The following is a 9,275-nucleotide window of genomic DNA, read 5'->3' on the forward strand; positions in this document are numbered from 1 at the left end:
CATAAAAAATACTTAGGAAAAGAGTAACAAAAAGAAATGCAAGACTTGTGCACTGAAAACTACATAGCATTGTTGAAATAAAAGAGCTACATAAATGAAAAGACACCCATGTTCATGGATTAGAAGATTAATATAGCTAAAATGGCAATACTTTCCAAATTGGTCTACATATTCAATACAATCCTTTCAAAATCCAACTTCCTTTTTTCACCCCAGAAACTGATATGGCAATCCAAAAATTCATATAGAAATGTAAGGGACCCAGGAAAAGCCAAAATAATTTCAAAAAAGAACAAATCTGGAAGACTCATACATTCCAATTTCAAAACGTCTATAACATTAGAGTAATTATAGCAGCCCCAGTGGCTCAGCGGTTTAGTGCCGCCTTCAGCTCAGGGCATGATCCTGGAGACCTGGGGTCGAGTCCCATGTCAGGCTCCCTGAATGGAGCCTACTTCTCCCTCTGCCTGTGTCTCTGCCTCTCTCTCTCTCCCTGTGTGTCTCTCATGAATAAATAAATAAAAATCTTTTAAAAAAATAACGCTAGAGTAATTAAAACAGTGTGGTACTGCCATAAGGATAGACATACAGAAAAATGGAATATAATTGAGAGTCCAGAAATAAACCCATACTTCTATGGCCAGTTGATTTTTGAAAACAGTGCTACATCCATTAATAGTCAAAGAATAGTCTCTTCAACAAATGGTTCTAGGATAATCTGCATGCAAAAAAATTAATTTGGACCCTTACCTCATACCATATACAAAAATTAACCCTAAATGGATCAAAGATCTAAATGCAAGAGCTAAAATTATAAAACTCTTAGAAGAAATATAGACATAAATCTTTGTTTCTTAAACAATGGTTTCTTAAACACACAACTTCAGTGCAGAGTCTAAAGAGATATTTCTCCAAAAGAGATATACAAATGAGTAATAAGCATATGTAAAGGTGTTAAACACTATTAGACATTAGGAAAATGCAAATCAAAAGCACAATAAGATACCATTTCACATCCACTACAATGGCTATTAAAAGAAAGGACAATAACAAGTGTTGAGGATGTGGAAAAATTAAAACCTTCATAAGCTGCAGGAGAGAATGCAAAACGGTGAAGCCACTTTGGAAAAACAGTTTGGCAGTTAGTTCTTCAAAAGATTAATCACAGAGTTTACCATATGGCCCAGAAATTCCACTCCTAGATACACACCAAAGATCATTGAAAACATAAGTCTTCCCAAAAGCGTGTACTCGAATGTTCATAGCAGCATTATTCATAATAACCAAAAAGTGGAAATAACCCAATATCCCTCAACTGATGAATGAATAAACAAAATGTGGCATAACCATATAATGGAATATTATTCAGCTATAAAAGCTATGAAATATGGATCCATGCTATAGGATGGATGAACCTCAAAACATTACGTTAAGTGAAAGAAGCCAGAAACAAAAAGGCCACATCTATGATTCCATTTCTATGACATGTCATAGAAATAGGTAAATCCATAAAGACACAAAACAGATCAGTGGTTGCCAGGGAGGGGCTGGAGGGAAGTGGAAAAGAGAGTGACTGCTAATGGGAATGAGACTATCTGTCTATCTATCTATCTATCTATCTATCTATCTATCTATCCACCTATCCATCCATCCAACTGTCTATCCATCTATCTATCTGTCTATCTATAGACAGAGAAATTTCTGGGTCATATGGCAACTTCTTGTTTAACTTTTAGTGGAACTGCTAGACTGTTTTCCAAAGAAGCTGCACCATTTTACAGTCCCACTAGCAATATATGAGGGTTCTAATCTCTCTATATCCTTGCCTACACTTGTTGCTGCCCATTTTTTAAATTACAGTCATCTCACCGAGTGGGATGTGGCATCTAATTGTGGTTTTGATTTGAATTTTGTATTTTCCTGATGACTGATGATGTTGAGCATTTTCTTTCATGTGCTCATTGACCATTTGTATATTTTCTTTGGAGAGATATCTATTCAGATTCTGTGCTCATTTTTAGTTCAGTTGTCTTTTTTACTATTTTTGTTAGAGCTATTTATGGATTCTGGATAGTAGACCTTTATCAAGTATAATGTTTACATAACTTTTCTCCCATTTTATGGGTTGTCTTTTCAAGCTCTTGATAGAATAATTTATTTATTTTTTTAAAGATTTTATTTATTTATTCATGAGAGACACAGAGACAGAGGCAGAGAACAGGCAAAGGGAGAAGCAGGCTCCACCCAGGAAGCTCCCGGGTCCCCAGGATCACACCCTGGGCCGAAGGCAGCACTAAACCACTGAGCCACCCGGGCTTCCTGATAGAATACTTTTAAGTAAAAACATTTTTAATTTGGATGTGGTCTAATTTATATTTTTTTTCTTTTGTTGCTTGTGCTTTTGGTCTCATATCTAAGAAGTTCTTTCCAAACTCGGGGTCATAAAGTTTGCTTCTACATTTTCTTCTAAGTGTTTTTAGAGCTTTTGCTGGTACATTTAGATCTATGACCATTTTGAGTTACCACAGTCTTTTAATTACTATAGCTTTGTAGCAAGTTGTGATTGGAAAGTATGAATCTTCCAACTTTGTTCTTCTTTTTAAAGACCTTTTTAAGAAAAAAAAAAAGACCTTTTTAAGGTTGCATCCTTTCAACCTCTATTTAAATTTTTGGATCTGCTTGTTAATTTCTGCAAGAAAAGCTCTATTTCAATGGTTGCTTTAGGGTTTATAGCAGGTTTTTCTTCAACCTCAGCATTGTTGACATTTGGGGCCAGGCAATTGTTTTGGGGACTGTTATATGCATTTTGCAGCATCCCTGGCCTCTATCCAATAAATACGTTTTGGAAACCAAACATGTCTCCAGACATTGTTGAATGTCCTCCAGGGATCAAAAATCACCCCAGACTGAGAACCACTGGTTTAGAGTTTATCTCTTTAACATCACAACCTACCTTCAAGTTATACCATTTCAAGTATTATATATAAACCTTACCATAATATACTTCCATTTTCCCCATCCAGACCTTTTGGCTACTGTCATTTTATATTTTACTTACTCATACATTATAAGCCCCACAACACATTATTTTTATTTAAACAATTAATTGTTGGGACACCTGCATGGCTCAGTGGTTGAGCATCTGCCTTCAGCTTGGGTCATGATCCCGGGGTCCCGGGATCGAGTCCCATATCAGGCTCCCTGTGGAGAGCCTGCTTCTCCCTCTGCCTATGTCTCTGCCTCTGTGTTTCTCATGAATAAATAAATAAAATCTTTTTAAAAATAAACAATTAATTGTTTTAAAAAGATTTAAATAATGAGAAAGAGAATCTTATATATTTAATCATGTAGTTACCATTTCCAAGGCTCTTTATCCTTTTGTGCAGATCCAAGTTTCCAAATAGCATCATTTTCATTCTGCTTGAAAAATGTCCCTTAACTTGTTCAGTGATGCAGAACTGCTGGTGATGTTTTTTTTTTTTCAGCTTTTGTATGCCTGAAAGTCTTCATTTTTGCCTTTGTTTTTGAAAAATATGTTAACGAGTATGTAATTCTTGATTAAGAGGGGCGTCTGGGTGGTTCAGTTGGGTAAGCATCCAACTATTGATCTCAGCTCAGGTCTTAATCTCAGAGTTGTGAGTTCAAGGTCCATACTGGGCTCCACACTGGGTATGGAACCTACTCTAAAAAAAATTCTTCATTGAGAGTGTTTTCTTTCACTACTTCAAAGATGTTGCTTCATTCTCTTCTGGCTTGTTTCTCCAAGAAATCTGATGTTAACCTTTGTACATATGTTTTTTTCCCCTTACTGTTTGTAAGATTTTCTCTTTATCACTGTTTCTAAGCAATTTGATATTATGCGCTTGGCACAGTTTTCATGCTCCTAGTGCTGGGAGTTCATTGATCTTCTTGGATCTGTGGGCTTATAGTTTTCCTAAAATCTGGAAATATCTCAGACATTATTTCTTCTTCAAATATTCTTTTGGCTGCATCTCCCACCTATATCTGTATATAGGATTGCTTGAAATTTTCCCATAATTCACTGATACACTGATCTTTTTTTCATTTTCTATCTGCATTTCATTTCAACTATTTTCTATTGTTACATCTTCAGATACACTAATATTTTCCTCACAACTGGTAATCTATCATTAATCCAATACAGTGCTATTTCATCTCAGGTATTGTGGTTTTAATTTCCACAAGTTTGATTTGGGTCCTTTTTATAGTTCCCATGTCTCTACTTATTATGTTCAGTCTTTCTGTAGTTTATTGAGGATATTAAATACATTTATAATGACCTTTTAAAAGGTTTGTTTATTTATTTGAGAGAGAGAGCAAGAGGGCAGGAGGAGGGGCCAAGGGAAAGGGAGAGAGAGAATCTCAAGCAGATTCTGTGCTGAGCCCAGAACCCCACATGGGGCTTGATCTCACGACCCAGATATCATGACCTGAGCCAAGACCAAGAGTCAGACACTCAACTGACTGAGCCACCCAGGTGACCCAATGAGTTTGGTTTTTGTTTTTTTTTTAAGATTAGGTGATCACAGGTTTATGGGCAGTTGTACATGACCTGGTCCACTGATTGGGAACCTGGAAGGAAAATGATTGGGAGATTGCAAGCAAAAGAGTTCAGGATGTGGATCAACATACAGCAATGCTTACAAAGTGTGAAGATCTTTATATCACTTGTTAATGCTCACCAGACAATGTCTACCATGGAAGAGGTACTAGAAAACCAAGTAAACAAATTACTTAGTCAGTTGACTTCAGTGCTAGCATGTTGAGCACATTTAGGTGGCCTTAATGGCAGAGGTGGAGACTAAACATGGGCCCAACAGCATGGATTCATACTTACCAAGACTAGTCTAGCTATTGCTACCTCTGACTTTCTAACCTGCCAGCAAAATAGGCCAATAGGGATCATCTGGTATGGCACCATCACTTTATGTGTCCAACTGACCTTTGGTGACAAGTTGACTACAATGATCGGCTTCACTCCTGGATGTACCACCAGTTTGTTTTCATGGCAATAGATGTATATTCCTGGTATGGGTTTGCCTTTCTTAATCACAAGGTCCCAGTCAACACTGCTATCTGAGATCTTATAGAGTATTTGATCAATCGGTATGTGATATTACATAACATTGCACTAAACTAGGAGATGCATTTTACAGCAAAGGAGATGCAAGAATGGGCCTATGATGATGGAATCTACTGGCTCCATAACATATGATACCCTCCAGAAAGCTGATATCCTGACAAAGTAATGGAATTGCCTGCTGAAAAACAGCTGAAGCGCCAACACAAAGTAAATACTTTGTGAGAACAGAATGCTATTTTCCAGAATACATTAAATTCATTGAGTCAAACATTTTTACATGGTGCATATCTTCAATTAGAAGGATATATGGGTTCAGGAGCCAGGGAGTGGAAGCAGGAATAGCCACACTTAGCATCACTTCCAATGACACATTTGGGTGACTTTATGTTTGTGATCCCCACAATTCTGAACTTTTCTTTCTTCTTTCTTTCTCCTTCCTTCCTTCCTTCCTTCCTTTCCTTCCTTTCCTTCCTTTCCTTTCTCTCTTTCTCTCTTTCTCTCTTTCTCTCTTTCTTTCTTTCTTTCTTTCTTTCTTTCTTTCTTTCTTTCTTTCCTTCCTTCCTTCCTTCCTTCTTTCTTTCTTTCTTCCCTGGAGTTTGATTTGCCAACATATAGTATAACACCCAGTTCTCATCCGGTCAAGTGCCCCCCTCAGTGCCCATCACCCAGTCACCCCACCCCCCGCCCACTGCCCTTCTACCATCCCTTGTTCATTTCCCAGAGTTAGGAGTCTCTCATGTTCTGTCACCCTCTCTGATATTTCCCACTCATTTTCTCTCCTTTCCCCTCTAATCCCTTTCACTATTTTTTATATTCCCCGAATGAATGAAACCATATGATGTTTGTCCTTCTCCGATTGACTGACTTCACTCAGCATAATACATACCCTCCAGTTCTATCTCCATCAAAGCAAATGGTGGGTTCTGAACTTTCTAAGGTTAGAGGTGCTAGCCCTGAAGGGAGCTCACTCTAACCCAGGGTTTTCAACCTTGCCACCAATGACATTTGGGGCCAGACAATTCATTGTAGGGGCTGTCCTGTACATTTTAGGATATTTAACAGCATCCCTGGCTAGACACCAGTAGCACACTCTTCCCAGCTGTGATGAAAAAAAGAATGTCTCCAGATATTTCCAAATGTTTCCTGGGAGACTGAAATGCCCCAAGTTGAGAATCACTGCTCTATCCAAAGAAGAAAAAAAGATTCACATTGAATTATAATTTGTGGCTGCACCTGGGCATTTTGATCTCCTCATGTCCAGGGTCCAGCAGGCAAGAAGAGGAGTCACCATCTTAACTTGATCAATTGACCCTGGCTATCAGGAGATAGGGCTACTGTTATACAATGGGAATAGGAAGGAATGACTGGATGATCAAGTAGTCTCTAAGCAGAAGCAGCTGCTAGATTGGATTACTATTCTGTCAGAGATCTGTCCAGTAAGGAGAAAAGCCCAAATAGATATACATGCTTTGTTACTTTCATGGATAGCATAAGCAAGATCAGCACAGTGTCAGCTCCCCACATCCCTAATCTCACAGGATGACACCTGAATCACAGGGGTCAGATAATAGACTGATAGATCACTCTGTTGTGCAGAAACCAATTCTAGACTGCAGCTAAGAAGTATTTGAGCCCTTATCTATACACTAAGGAAGCCAAGGTAGATAGTCCATGCCTCACTGGAAGCAGGGAGGTAGTAAAAAACCAGATTTGTGGCATCCTCCTGCAAGATAGGGAAGCTTATGAGAAATAGCCTTGTGACAGCTCGTCAAAAGATTGCTATCTTGCCGTGTTCCTGGGAGGATCACCAGGGTGTTCTGCTAAGACTTAGGTCAAACCAATTAAGCCTTGCCTATGTGGCCTACACAGACATATGAAGGTTGCCAGGGTGCCATGCTTGACCCATTTCCCTACAGGTATGTGTGTGGAATCCAGGTGATCCACTTGAATATTTTCTAGGTACAACCTTTCCCAGTCATGACTATAAATGGACAGGTACAGCAACCTTGGACTGAGAAGGATGTGGTAAGGAGATTGAGGCCACTCAAGGACGAAGGTCTGAGTCATACCACTTGGTATGCCATTGAGACAACAGAGGTAGTAACTGGGGATGAAAGGAATTTAAAATGGATAGTAGAGGAAGGAGATGATGACTATCGATTGTGAACCCAAGACCAATGTCTGTAGTGTTGCTTGTAGTTTGTAACACTGACCTCCTTCTTCTAAGTTTCCCCTCAGGAGGAAATACCTTATAGAGTCCTGCAGAATCTCCCCCCAAATATTCAGAAAGAAATGTATCCCAGTGGCATGAGTGGTATATTGTGGTAGACAAAGACATATACTACATAGCTGCCTTTTGGGGGAGAACTTACTGCTTGGCTCTTGGGAAGGGCAGTCAGCAGACCCTAGGTAGCTATCAGTGTTTTCAGGGCCTGCCTCAGCTGCAGTCTCTCTTTGCGCAAGTTACACGCTTCCTGTGGCAGCCCACATCTAGGAATTGAGTGAGTCTGACATGGGGCCACACTGATTGGCAATATTCATTCCAAAGCTCTTTGCTGGGTCACCGAAGTCTTTGGCCTGTATCACATTTCAGCTTCTCCACTGGCCCAATCCTACTTCATCCGCCTGTCGTGGGTGTTGATCCCTGACAAACATCTGACATCCTAACTCCATTTCAGCATCTGTTTCTGAAGAACCCAAATTGGAGCACCAATGACAATGTTCAGATCCAGATTTAGAGGAAGTAATATATCTTGATATGTCAAAATATACTCTGCATTGGCATTTTTTGTGGCATAAAGTTGTTCATAATATTCCCTTATAATACTTTTAATGCCTGTATGAATCTGCAGTGATGTACTGTCTCTCATTCCTTATTAGTAATTTGTGTCTTCACTTTCTTTTCCCTAATGAGTCTGCCTGGAGGTTTATCAATTTCATTGATTTTCTTAAAGACCAGCTTTAGATTTCACTGATTTTCCTCTATTGTTTTACTGTTTTCTACCTCGTTGATTTCTGTTTTGATTTTTTAAAATTATTTTGCATTTAATTAGCTCTTATATTTTTGGTTTCTTAAAGTAGAAACTCCATCATTGAATTGGACCTTTTTTCCTTTTCTAATGTAAGCATTTAGTTCTATAAATTTCCAAGTATGTTTAAATTTAAACATAACACATTTAAACATGTTTAAATTTTCCTCTAAGTAAGCTTATGCTTTACACCTCAATCATTTTGATATATTGTGCTTTTATTTTAATTCCCTTCAAAACACTTTCTAGTTTCCTGTTTGATTTCTTCCTTAACTCATGAAATATTTGGAAGTAGCATTATTTAGTTTCTAAATATTTGGGGATTTATGATATCTTTCTGTTATTGATTTCTGATTTAATTCCATTGTGGTGAGACAATATACTTCATATTATCTAAATGATTTTAAATATATTGAATTGTTTTATAACTCTGGATATTGTTTATCTTGGCAAATGATCACCTGAAATATGTATTCTGATGTTTGTGGGTATAGTGTTCTATAAATATCAATTAAGGCAAGTTGATTAATCATACTTTTTTTTTATTAATCACAGTTTTCAAGTCTTCTTTGTGTTTGCTGCTCTGCTACCTACTTTGTTTGAAATTAAAGCCACCATTTCAGCTTTATTTTGATTAGTGTTAGGAGGATGTATTGTTGGGCAGCCCGGGTGGCTCAGCGGTTTAGCGCCACCTTCGGCACAGGGGCTGATCCTGGAGACCCAGGATGGAGTCCCACGTCAGGCTCCCTGCATGGAGCCTGCTTCTCCCTCTGCCTGTGTCTCTGCCTCTCTCTCTCTCTCTCTCTCTCTCTCTCTCTCTCTCTGTCTCTCATGAATAAATACATAAAATATTTTTTAAAAGGAGAATGTATTTTTTCCCTTCTTATACTTTAGCCTATTTGTGTCTTTACATCTAGGGTGGGTTTATTATAGACTACACGTGATTGGGTCTTGCATTTTTTCTTATCCTGACAATCTCTACCATTTACTTGAGTCGTTCAGACCATTTATAAATAATGTGATTATTTATATGGGCTGTATTTAAATCTACCACCTTGCTATTTGTTTTCTGTTGGTCTTGTTTGTTCATTGTTCCCCTTCCTCCTTTTTCTGCTTTCTAATTGAACTAATTGAGTTTTAAA

The sequence above is a fragment of the Canis lupus genome, chromosome X (genome assembly GCF_011100685.1).
Source record: "Canis lupus familiaris isolate Mischka breed German Shepherd chromosome X, alternate assembly UU_Cfam_GSD_1.0, whole genome shotgun sequence".
NCBI lineage: Eukaryota > Metazoa > Chordata > Mammalia > Carnivora > Canidae > Canis > Canis lupus.